Source organism: Macrobrachium rosenbergii, chromosome 55, assembly GCF_040412425.1.
Source record: "Macrobrachium rosenbergii isolate ZJJX-2024 chromosome 55, ASM4041242v1, whole genome shotgun sequence".
NCBI classification, from domain to species: domain Eukaryota; kingdom Metazoa; phylum Arthropoda; class Malacostraca; order Decapoda; family Palaemonidae; genus Macrobrachium; species Macrobrachium rosenbergii.
Window position 1 is genome coordinate 47,142,800 of NC_089795.1, and position 12,500 is coordinate 47,155,299.

Consider the following 12,500-nt stretch of genomic DNA (forward strand, 5'->3'; position numbering starts at 1 on the left):
CAGATTCTAACAATAATAATATGTTGCTTGTAACGAACTTTCAAAATTAGCATCGCAAAAAATCTTGTATTTGTTGAAATGAAATTGGTGAAAGTCCTCACTGTAAATTTTAACTTCAAAAGTGTATCTACATAATTCTGTTTTATGAATTAATAATGCATAAAGTAAACTGTTTTTGTGGAAATTTTTCATAGCCTCACAAAGGCATTAATTTTAGAGTAAAACAACTGGTGTGAAATGTTGTTCACTTTTTCCGGAGAGAGAGAGAGAGAGAGAGAGAGAATTATCCTGTGTCTTGCTTCTAATGTCGTATCAAAAGAGGGCACATTCATAATAATAACTAACTAAGGATCATTCCTAATAATAATAATAATAATAATAATAATAATAATAATAATAATAATCAATAATAAATACCCCAAAAGCCTTTTTGTCACGAACAACACTTCCAAATGAAAAGTTCAAATATTTTTTACAAATACACGAAGAATTTCAAACCATAGTCTAGATGCTGATATCAGGTCATTATTGTAATGGCGTAGATCTGAGATTTCATAATGACAGAGAAGCAGAACGTGTTGAAAATTCATATTAGTTTGTCTGTAATCGAAAGATTAGACGGAACCCTCTAACACAACCAGGTGTTATCTCGCTATGGGAAAAAGGCTTTTGATAGATGTTCATAATTAATCGTGATAATGGGGAAGGACACATGATGAGCGATGGAAATGAATTGTGTAATGGTGTAGCCGGGATTAATGGTACAGAGGCCTGAGTTATCGTTAGTCCACCTGAGAAAATAGGTTGTTTTCTTAATGATTGATGGATATTAAGTTTTCATTGTGGCATACGACAGATATTATACGGTACACTCGTTGACTTGCTTTCAACTGTTGGTAGTAGGGGAAAAACGCCCAAATCCCCTCATTTTTACAAAACGCCTCATTTTCCAAAAATGCCTAAACTTTCCAAACGCCTCAAATTCCTTTCACCTCTCACTCCATCCCATCTCCGAACCTGAGATGTTATCAAGGGTGACCTGTCCGAGATAAGAGTTCGTCTCCTTACCTGGGGTATAATTTAATTTATTACAGTACATGAGGCATTTTTATGAGTTATTCCATATACATACATAAGGTTTGTTTATTTATTTATTCCAATTATGTCAACTACGTACATGAGATATTTCATCTGTCTATTATTTATTTCATGTATTTGCGCGAGTTGTTGTAAACCCATTCATTAAACCAGACCTTCCCTATCTTCTTCGTGGAGTTCTAACGGGTCGTAAACACAGCTTGACTTATAGGCTGTTGACAGGGAATTTGGCGGGGGATATGGGGAAATTAGTACTGGTTCTTAATGGTGTTTCCATGTACATACACGAGACCTCCCCTCAGCAACCTGGCTCCCGCAGCGAGGTGCTCTACGATAAGACCGCCTTGTTTGTTTTCGCTTACAAGTTTAGGAGAGATGGGAGAGGAGCAATTCTCTGCTTGATTAGTGACCCTCACTTGAGAGAGAGAGAGAGAGAGAGAGAGAGAGAGAGAGAGACTAAAACCACTAAGCAGCATGACTCCTTGAGAGAGAGAGAGAGAGAGAGAGAGAGAGAGAGAGAGAGAGAGAGAGCGAGCGAGCGTTTCTCTGCTTCATTAGTGACCCACGACCAAGTGTCCTATGTTATGATAAGACCGGGGCAAACACGACCCGCCTTGAGACGTCCCCCTGATAAGATTAAATTGCCCAGTACAGTCTGAAGGAACAAAAACAAAACACAGTATATATATTATAACAGGAATTTTATATATAACTGTCATGAACTGGGTCCTTGGTGTGGATGGGAACTGGAACAATGTATTATTATAGACTGTCTTCGGTACCAAGGGGGAGTCCACGATTAGGAACAAAAGGGAAACTACTGGAACTTACCTTAGAATCTTCCCTGACTTAAGTAACTGTTAAAGGTCGCCGATTTGGAATTGGAATTCTTTTACATTTAAAGGAGATTTATTGGGCAGGTATGTGAGACCAAAGATGTGCCAGTTTACAGACACATAAATCACATATGTTGGATCTTAAATGCAGTAATTTAAAGACACGCAATGTAAATATGGAGGGCCACAGAGGCAACAACTCCCATTAAAACAATTAACTCTGGTATGCCAAAATGCATCAGTTCACAGGCAGTAATACAATAAAAGGGGATTAAATTCCAGGATAATGGACATAAGTTAATCAAGATGATTATGGTGGGGGCAACGGATTCTTGCAATCAGGCTCCGACCAGGAATGGTTGCGAAATTTGTATGGCAGTCAGTAAATGGCATCCCGGCATAGGTTTGCGAACTGGCAGGGTATGTCGGCTCCTGGAAGAGAATTCCGGAGTTAGCACAACCAACGGGGGCAAATGAAAGCTCCCTTGTTACAACACAAATTACAATGAATCTACGCACTAGGGAGGAATGGATCACTTGAGTTACTTGAATTAATTTGCCCTTAATTTCCACTATGGAAGGAATATTTGAATACTTACCACTGAATTGTATTAGGTTGATTTCAAAGCAAGTCACTGGGCGATTCACGGGCTGCTCGAAGTAGGGTGACTTAACAAAGGGACTGCTTTTTAGGAGGAAGAAAATTGAAGTTAGAAGGAATTAAAAAACCAAGGAATTTCACTGAGGGAAAGGCGCTGGCTTATTGACTAATTGCGGTCGACTTACCTGGGGCCTGTAGATATTTTGCGCTGAATATTTGAGGCGCGGCCGGTCACGTGGCTAGTTCTCACCAGCAGGAAGAAGGAAAGTGCACGTGCGATGCGAGCGCTGGTTCTGCCCGGAGTCCGGCCTCTCAGGCAAGGCAGTGTGCACCTCCTTGGTTGTTTGCTTCCAAGCCTAGGCCTATGTCGACTGCAAAAGTCATACAGCCAGCAAAGGGGTGGAGAAAAGTGGGTCTTAAGATTAAGTACTCAGAGGTTAAGTTCCTATCTATCCCACAGCCTGGATGCGGACCCCCATCCCCTAGCGGACGTGCCACTCCTACATATCACGTGATGGGGGTGAGGGGTTTTTGCTGTTGTTGTACACCAGGTCGGCTGAGGTGGAGCTTTCCTCATAGAGTTCAAAACAACTGTCCTTTCTTAATTCAAAATACGCTCAACCTTTGTCACCATGTGTTCTTGGCCTTCAAATGAAAGTAAATTATTCCTGAAAATTAATTATTAGCGGCCTGATGAGGGAGGAACAAAATCTTTAACAATATATACGAGGGTAAGTCAAAAGTTCCAGGAAAATGTTGAATGATGTATTTACACAGGAATGAAACAACCCAAATACTTGTAAACAATTATCTGTGATGTAGTGATCATATAGACTTGATACCTCAGTCATCCTCTGCTACCGTGGTGTTAACATCTGTTCAGAAATGAACCCATGGAAAATAAAAATTTTGAGATGAAAACATCAAGTTCCTGACCAAGCTTGATTGGAAAACCAGGGAAAATTATTGAAGCTTTGCAACAAGTTTATGGAGATTCTTCTCCATCTAAATCAGTTGTTTATTTGGATAAAGCGATTTAAGGATGGTCAGGAGGACCTCAAAGACAACAAGAGAGGGAAGACCATCGACTGGAAAGAATTGTGGTTTGGTGCAGAATCTAGTGGATGAAGATCGTCGGATTACTATCGATATGATATAATGAAACTATCTCCCATGGTTCTGCATTTTCAATTTTAAATGAAAAATCTTGGTTTGAGTAAAACTTCAGCACGTTGGGTCCCAAAGCGTTGCGCGATGCATCAAAAGAGCTGAACTTTCTCTTGCAGTTTTAACGAAGATTGAATCAAAATGAATCAGAGTTTTTTGACCGGGATTGTTACTGGAGATGAAACCTGATCCATCAATATGACCAGAAAGTAAAATTCAATCAAAGCAATAGTATTCAGCTGCACCATTGATTCAAAGTGAATCTGCCCAGAAGGTTATGGCAACAGTGTTTTGACTCCAAAGGAGTGATTTTGATTGATTTCCTTAAGGACAAACAATCACTGGGAACTACTACAAAGGTGTTTTGGTAAAACTTAAAACTGCATTGGCTAAAAAAACGTCGAGGAAAGTTGCACCGTTTTGTTCCATCATGATAACGCTCCAGGGGTTGCAAGAAGTATTTAGGTAAAACCTTCCACATCCTCCTTATAGGATCTTGCTGATTTTTTCCTGTTCCCAAAACTCCAAGGAACACTTAAGAGAGTCCCATGCTGCTAAACATGCAGTTTCAACATGGTTTAATAGAAAAGGCCCCAAATTTCTACAAGAAGGGTTGCAGAGGTGAAACAGCGCCTTGAAAAGTGTATAGAGTTAGATGGTAGATATGTAGAAAAAATGATGTTTGAATTTCCAAGAAGAGTATATTGAATTTTTCCTGGAACTTTTGACTTACCCTTGTATATATATATATATATATATATATATATATATATATATATATATATATATATATATATATATATATATATATATATATATATATATATATATTGGGGCCTTTGACGATCACAAGTGATCTCACCTGACCTATCAGAGCTCATCAATTTTATTTTTCAGGGTGGACCTTTCCCATTCTCCTCAGCTCATCAGCTAGCCAAGATAGATGTGAAATCTCAGTTTATGATAACAATTTGTAACGCTCCAGATCACTTTGCTCATGAAACGTCTGATTCCTCAATGAAATCCGCAGTCCAATCATCCTTCATTATGGACAGGAAGCTTCAATCTCCAAGTCACACGATGTCTGAATACAGCGACTTCGACGGTACCTCCTTCGATGTCTTGGTGCTCTGCCACACTGGGATCAAGCATTTTGCATATATAAAAGGCACTGAACTTACGGGTTTTTACGCCGCGCCAGAAAGTTGCCACTAGAGTATATGCAAGAATTTGATCCAATATGCATTGCATAACCCATATTTTGCATATATAAAGGGCATGAAACTTATGGGTTTTAACGCCGCGCCAGAGGTTGCCACTGCAGTATATGCAAGAATGGGATCCAATATGCAATGTATAACCCAATTCACATATGAAGTAGGCATGAAACTTACGGGTTGCCTTCCATGCATATGTGATTTGGTATTGATACCCCATTCCCAAGGGTATCTAACATGGCAGGGGTACACGACAATCCAATCTTCGGGCACTTGCTCCCAGTCCCACCAGCCTCTGTAGTCTCTCCATCGCGCAGAGATGCTTCCACAGCCATACCCAGGATTGATTTCCATCACAAAGCTCAGCTCACTCTGTTCCCAACATCAGAGATGTCCCCGGCTTCTTTCTTTCTGCAAGTCAACCAGTTTTCATCAAAAGTGAAATCTTTCTTACGCACCATTCATTTGACTGCGTTTATCTTGTAAAGCCTCCTGAACCATTTCAGATTCTTTGCTCCAGCGTTCGTAGTCTCGCTGCAGATTCCAGTCTCATTTCTGATGCACTTCCTTTTATTTAGGGCTTTTATCGGAAGGAGTTTTAGTCAGGTCTTTTGAGTGTCTCTTGGTGCCAGTTGAAGGACGTTGCAATGCCATGATTTGGCGAAGTCCTTCCTCGATGCTGTCCATTCGTCGGTAGAGGGCTTTGCAGTTGATCTGGGGCTTCCTCAGACATCGAGTTTTATTCAAAGCCTTTTTCTTTTCAACTTTCCTCTCAGATGTTGGTTGTTCTTGCGGCACCATTTTAAATCATATTCTTCTCTCTTGTGCACACTTCCTTTTCCTTGCGTATCAGATTATGACCGTTCATTTCTTCACTTGTCTTTTCTCCTTTAAGAATTTTGACTTTCGGCTCCAGGGATCTGGTCTTCGTATCCTTGGCCAAAATCCCTGTCAACAGCCTGTAAGTCAAGCTGTGTTTACGGCCCGTTAGAACTCCACGATGAAGATAGGGAAGGTCTGATTTAATGATTGGGTTTACAACGCCCCGCGCAAGTACATGAAATAAATGATACGACAGATGAAATATATCATGTACGTAGTTGACATAATTGGAATATATAAATAAAAAAACCTCTTGTACGTATATGGAATAAATCATAAAATGCCTCATGTACTTGTAATAAATTAAATTATACCCCAGGTAGTGAGATTGAACTCTATCTCGGACAGGTCACCCCATGATAACATCTCAGGTTCGGAGATGGGATGGTGAGAGGTGAAAGGAATTTGAGGCGTTTGGAAAGTTGAGGCGTTTTGTAAAAATGAGGGGATTTGGGCGTTTTTCCCCTACTGTTGGTGATATGTATGTGACAAGTTTCCGATGTCTGTTAATGACATACCTTTCTGTAGTGTGAAAGCACCTTAAGGCTTTCTTGTTTATTCTACAGGGAATCAAAAACCTGTCCGGGAAATATGTTTCAGTTTATTTGAATATTTCTTGTAATTTCGTGTGGAAGTTTTAGAGTGGTCTGACACACACTGAGGTTTCTAGTTGACTATGAAAGCCTACTGAAATCCAATACTTCATAAAATAGTTTCCAGACCTAAAAATTCGTGTAGGTTATTGACCTGTCAAAAATATCGAAAAAAATTCTCTTTCGGAAATAAAAAATAAAAGAGGAAATTCTCAAGACTTTTTTTGGTAACTTCTTGAACTCCCATTGTGACCTGCACCTTCAGGAGCGATATATCACACAGCGGGCAGTTTATCCATCACGTCTTCATAAAATCAAATCATTCCTTCGTGGCGACGCTTTCAGTTCTTGCGCCATAAAATGCAATTTTTCATCTTTCCCGCGAGACCAACAGCTCATTTTCTTCCCCTAATTGAGATCTGCAAGCTTTTAAGCTTAGAAGCCTCTTTTCCCCAGAGGTTAAGTGAGCAATGCTTTATGAGGAAGCACTTTAAGCTTGAAGGAAATAATATAAGCTTTAAGGAATTAACATAAGCTTGAAGGAAGTAACGTAAGCTTTAAGGAATTAACATAAGTTTGAAGGAAGTAATATAAGCTTCAAGGAATTAACATAAGCTTGAAGGAAGTAATATAAGCTTTAAGGAATTAACATAAGCTTGAAAGAAGTAACGTAAGCTTTAAGGAATTAACATAAGCTTGAAGGAAGTAATATAAGCCTTAAGGAATTAACATAAGATTGAAAGAAGTAATGTAAGCTTCAAGGAATTAACATAAGCTTGAAGGAAGAAATATAACCTTTAAGGAATTAACATAAGCTTGAAGTAACATAAGCTTGAAGGAAGTAATATGAGCTTGAAGGAATTAACATAAGCTTGAAGGAAGTAATATAAGCTTTAAGGAATTAACATAAGCTTTAAGGAATTAGCATAAGCTTGAAGGAATTAATTTAAGATTTAATGAATTAACGTAAGCTTGAAGGAACTAACATAACCTTGAAGGAAGTAATAAAGCTTGAAAGAATTAACATAAGCTTGAAGGAAGTAACAAGCTTGAAAGAAATAATGTAAGTATTAAAAAATTAACATAAGCTTTAAGGCAGTAACATAAGCTTGAAGGAAGTAATATAAGCTTGAAGGAAGTAACATAAGCTTGAAGGAAGTAATATAAGCTTGAAGGAAGGAACATAAGCTTGAAGGAAGCAACATAAGCTTGAAGGAAGTAATATAAGCTTGTAGGAATTAACATAAGCTTGAAGGAAATAATATACGCTTTAAGGAATTAACATAAGCTTGAAGGAAGTAATATACGCTTTAAGGAATTAACATAAGCTTGAAGGAAGTAACATAAGCTTGAAGGGAGTAATATGAGCTTCAAGGAATTAACATAAGCTTGAAGGAAGTAACATAAGCTTGAAGGAAGTAATATGAGCTTCAAGGAATTAACATAAGCTTGAAGGAAGTAATATAAGCTTTAAGGAATTAACAAAAGCTTGGAGGAAGTAACATAAACTTGAAGGAAGTAATATAAGCTTTAAGGAATTAACATAAGCTTGAAGGAAGTAATATACACTTTAAGGAATTAACATAAGCTTGAAGGAAGTAACATAAGCTTTAAGGAATTATCATAAGCTTGAAGGAAGTAACATAAACTGAAGGAAGTAATATGAGCTTCAAGGAATTAACATAAGTTTGAAGGGAAGTAATATGTTTTTAAGGAATTAACATAAGCTTGGAGGAAGTAACATAAGCTTTAAGGAATTACCATAAGCTTGAAGGAAGTAATATAAGCTTGAAGGAAGTAACATAAGCTTGAAGGAAGTAATATAATATTTACGGAATTAACATAAGCTTGAAGGAAGTGACGTAAGCTTTAAGGAATTGACATAACCTGAAGGAAGTAATATCAGCTTTAAGGAATTAACATAAGCTTGAAGGAAGTAATATAAGCTTGAAGGAAGTAACATAAGCTTGAAGGAAGTAACATAATCGTGAAGGAAGTAATATAAGATTTAAGGAAGTAATTAAAAGGCATAACCTTGAAGGGAAGATAATATAACCTGAAGGAAGTAATATAAATAAAATATTAAGGAATTAATATAACCTTTGAAGGAAGTAACATAAGCTTGAAGGAATTAACATAAGCTTGAAGGAATTAACATAAGTTTGAAGGAATAACATAAGCTTGAAGGAAGTAACATAAGCTTGAATGAAGTAATATAAGCTTCAATGAAGTAACATAAGCTTGAAGGAAGTAATATAAGATTGAAGGAAGTAATATAAGCTTTAAGGAATTAACAATGCTTGAAGGAGGTAACATAAGCTTGAATTAAGTATTATAAGCTTTAAGGAATTAAAATAAGCTTGAAGGAAGTAGCATTAACTTTAAGGAAGTAATATAAGCTTTAAGGAATAAACATAAGCTTGAAGGAAGTAACATAAGCTTGAAGGAAGTAATGTAAGCTCAAATGAATTAAGATAAGCTTCAAGGAGTAATATAAGCTTGTAGGAATTAACATAAGCTTGAAGGAATTAATATAAGCTTTAATGAATTAAACTTGAAAGAAGTAGCATAAGCTTGAAGGAAGTAATGTAAGCTTTAAGGAATTAACATAAGCTTGAAAGAAGTAACGTAAGCTTTAAGGAATTAACATAATCTTGAAGGAAGTAATATAAGCTTGATGCAAATATCACAAGCTTGATTGAATTAACGTAAGCCTGAAGCAAGTAACGTAAGCTTGAATCAAGTAACGTAAGCTTGAAAGAAGTAACATAGGCTTGAAGGAAGTAACATAGGCATGAACGTTTATATTTCATGCGTCCGCGATGTAGCATTCATTATTTATTCAATATAGTTGTCCAACTCCCTGGACAAAATATTTTCGTTACCACTTTCCTTTTTACTAAAGAGTAAGCCACATACTTCTTTCATCAGGCCCCTAATATGTTAAGAGTAAGCCTTCTGTTTATATCATCAAATTCTCTTATGTTAACTGTAATAGAGTAGCTGTTTTGGACCTCTGGACTACGCCCACAAACAGACAAAGTTAGAATTTCAGTGTGAATCGCTTTAATATTGCTCAATGTATATTTTATACCGGATTGACTCCTGTCTAATAGATTGAAAGTAAGAGGAGTAATTAACAAAAAACTAGGATAAAATAGATGCTGAAAAAAGAAAAGAAGCAAAGGTAATTGATGTGAAGGGTTGGGAAAAAGGATTAAGGAACGAGCTGAGAGAATGGGGAAAAAAAGGAGAGAGAGAGAGGATAAAGAAATACTCTAGAAATGAGAAAGGATGAGGTAGAGAGAGAGGGAGAGGAGAAAGAAATATACAGACTAGAAAGATGGGATATATATATATATATATAATTAATATATATATAGAAATATATGGATATATATATAATATAGAATATATATATACAGTATATATATATATATATATATATATACAGTATATATATATATATATATATATATATTATATATATATATATATATATATATATATATATATATATATATGTATATATATATATGTGTGTGTGTTTATGTATGTATGTTTATACATATTTACAGTATAAATATTTTCATCATGCATGTTTATATATATATGTATATATATATATATATATATATATATATATATATATATATATATATTATATATATATATATATATATATAATATATATATATATATATATATATATATATATATATATATATATATATATATATATATATATATATATATATATATATATATATGAGAACATGCATTTATTATTCACAAACTCCCGTAGGACTCTAACGTTCTTGTAAAGTTGACCCAAATATAAATTGTTCTCGTAGACGAGGACTCGGCAGTTCCCTGTCACAACTTCTGCATATTTTTGTGATTCGGGAAAATATTGTTCAAACTTCTGGAATCTCAGTTCATAATATTTAACTTGACTTTATTTTCCTGAGATGTTGTTCTTGCTACCATAGACATGGAAGTAAATACAAAAAAAAAAAAAACACATTTTTCACTTAATACCCAGTTAAGGGCAAATTTGCATATTATTTATGTAGACATTTTTGGTTATTCACTTCAAGCGTAAAAGACAAACTTATATATAATGCTTGCTTTATTACAATATAAATAGTTATATTAACTTAAAACCTCAGGAATAACCTTCTAAAAGCACTAGTAGATAAAATTTAGGAAGTTGTTTATTAAATATAACTTACTACGTTTTGTCCACTAATGCTCCTAGAAGATTATTTCTGAGGATTTGAATTAATGCAACTATGTATATTTTAATAAAGCAAGCGTTTTATATAATTTAATCTTTTACACTGTAAATAAACGCCTGAACAATCCAACTCATTTATAACAGAGCTACATATATAATTCAAATGTAACCAACTAAGTGACAAGTAAAAAAAAAGATAAAAGAGATTATTGCACCTTCCTTCGTAATCATCCCTGAAGTAAAAGATTTGTTTTTGCTCCCAATTACTTTTCTTAATTAACCATAATACTCATAAACTCATTAGTCTTCTCCGCTCCATCAATTCGCCGAGACAAAAATTGATCTGCGGTTGACAGGATGCTGCAGGAGGGAAAAACAAGTCCTGTGGGGAGATGAATCCTTCAATAGAATGAGAAATATAAATAACAAAAAAGGGCAACGGCAGGATAATTAATAAGAGAATATGAAAATTTGTAGAACAGAAAAAGGTCTTACCTTTTACAGATTGATGTTCAGGAGTCTAAGAATTCTTGCTGTAATGGATATTGAGAATGTAAATAACGGGTAATGGGCTTAATTAAAATTCATGCACGGGCTCATGCTGTCATAAACAGCTCGTAATGTCATGAAGCATGTTCGATTCTTGTTTTGAAATCAATCAAATTTCTTCAAGAATAGTTTCGAAAAAGGGATTAATATTAAAATCAATATTTTCAAAAGAATGGATGAAAGTTAAGTTTTTAGCTTTTAATATGAAAACTGGAAACATTATATATATAAAATATATATATATATATATATATATATATATATATATATATATATATATATATATATACTGTATATATATACATACATACTGTATATATATATATATATATATATATATATATATATATATATATATACATATGTATATATATATATTTATTTATTATATTTATTTATTTATTTATTTATTTATATATTATATATAGAGATAGATAATAGGTATCATATATACTTAAAATATAAATATACATATTTATATATGTAATATTATTCCAAACCAGTTTCAATAACCAAAGTACCCTAATCTTCTTTTGGCCAAAAGTTAATCTAAATGAGGTTTCCAGCTGAGAGCCAAGTCATTAACAAGCCAGTAAGTCACTTTCAATCCTTCTGGTTGCATTGCAACAATGCAAGGCAGCTGAATATGCATTACTCTCTTGATAAATTCAGTAATTAAAAAAAAGACTCTAGTGGTGTAGGATATAACAAAAAGAGAAAGATGTGGAACAAAATATAGGCAATTGTATTCATTATTCATTGCTAAGAATTTAGAACATCTGAGTATCCAAGAATATTTTATATAAGACCTTATATCTCCCTCCCTGAATATAAGTCGAGACAGAAAGAATATATGAATTTCTATGAAGAACTGCATAAAGAAGTGAATACAATGAAGGACCTGACAGATATACAGCGTCAGGGTCATGAATAATCATTTTTCTTTCACTTTAAGAAATGGGACACTGTCATTCCTTCCTTGCAGATAATGAGGACGGAAAAACAACAAAAATGTTTTCGATTGCAAAAAAAAAAAAAAAATTGCACTCCAACGAATATTCATTTTTTGTGAAATACGTATTTTGATATATTACCAATATGAATTTTGTATCAATTTTCACCTTTTATTATTATTATAAGTCAAATTTGTATAAATAATTAGCCTTAGACTAAAACGTTGCTATTAAATATTTAGGGGCGTGTATGTAAACATAATTCTAGTCTAGACGAGAGAGAGAGAGAGAGAGAGAGAGAGAGAGAGAGAGAGAGAGAGAGAGAGAGAGAGAGAAGAGAGAGAGAGTGGCAGACCACATTAAC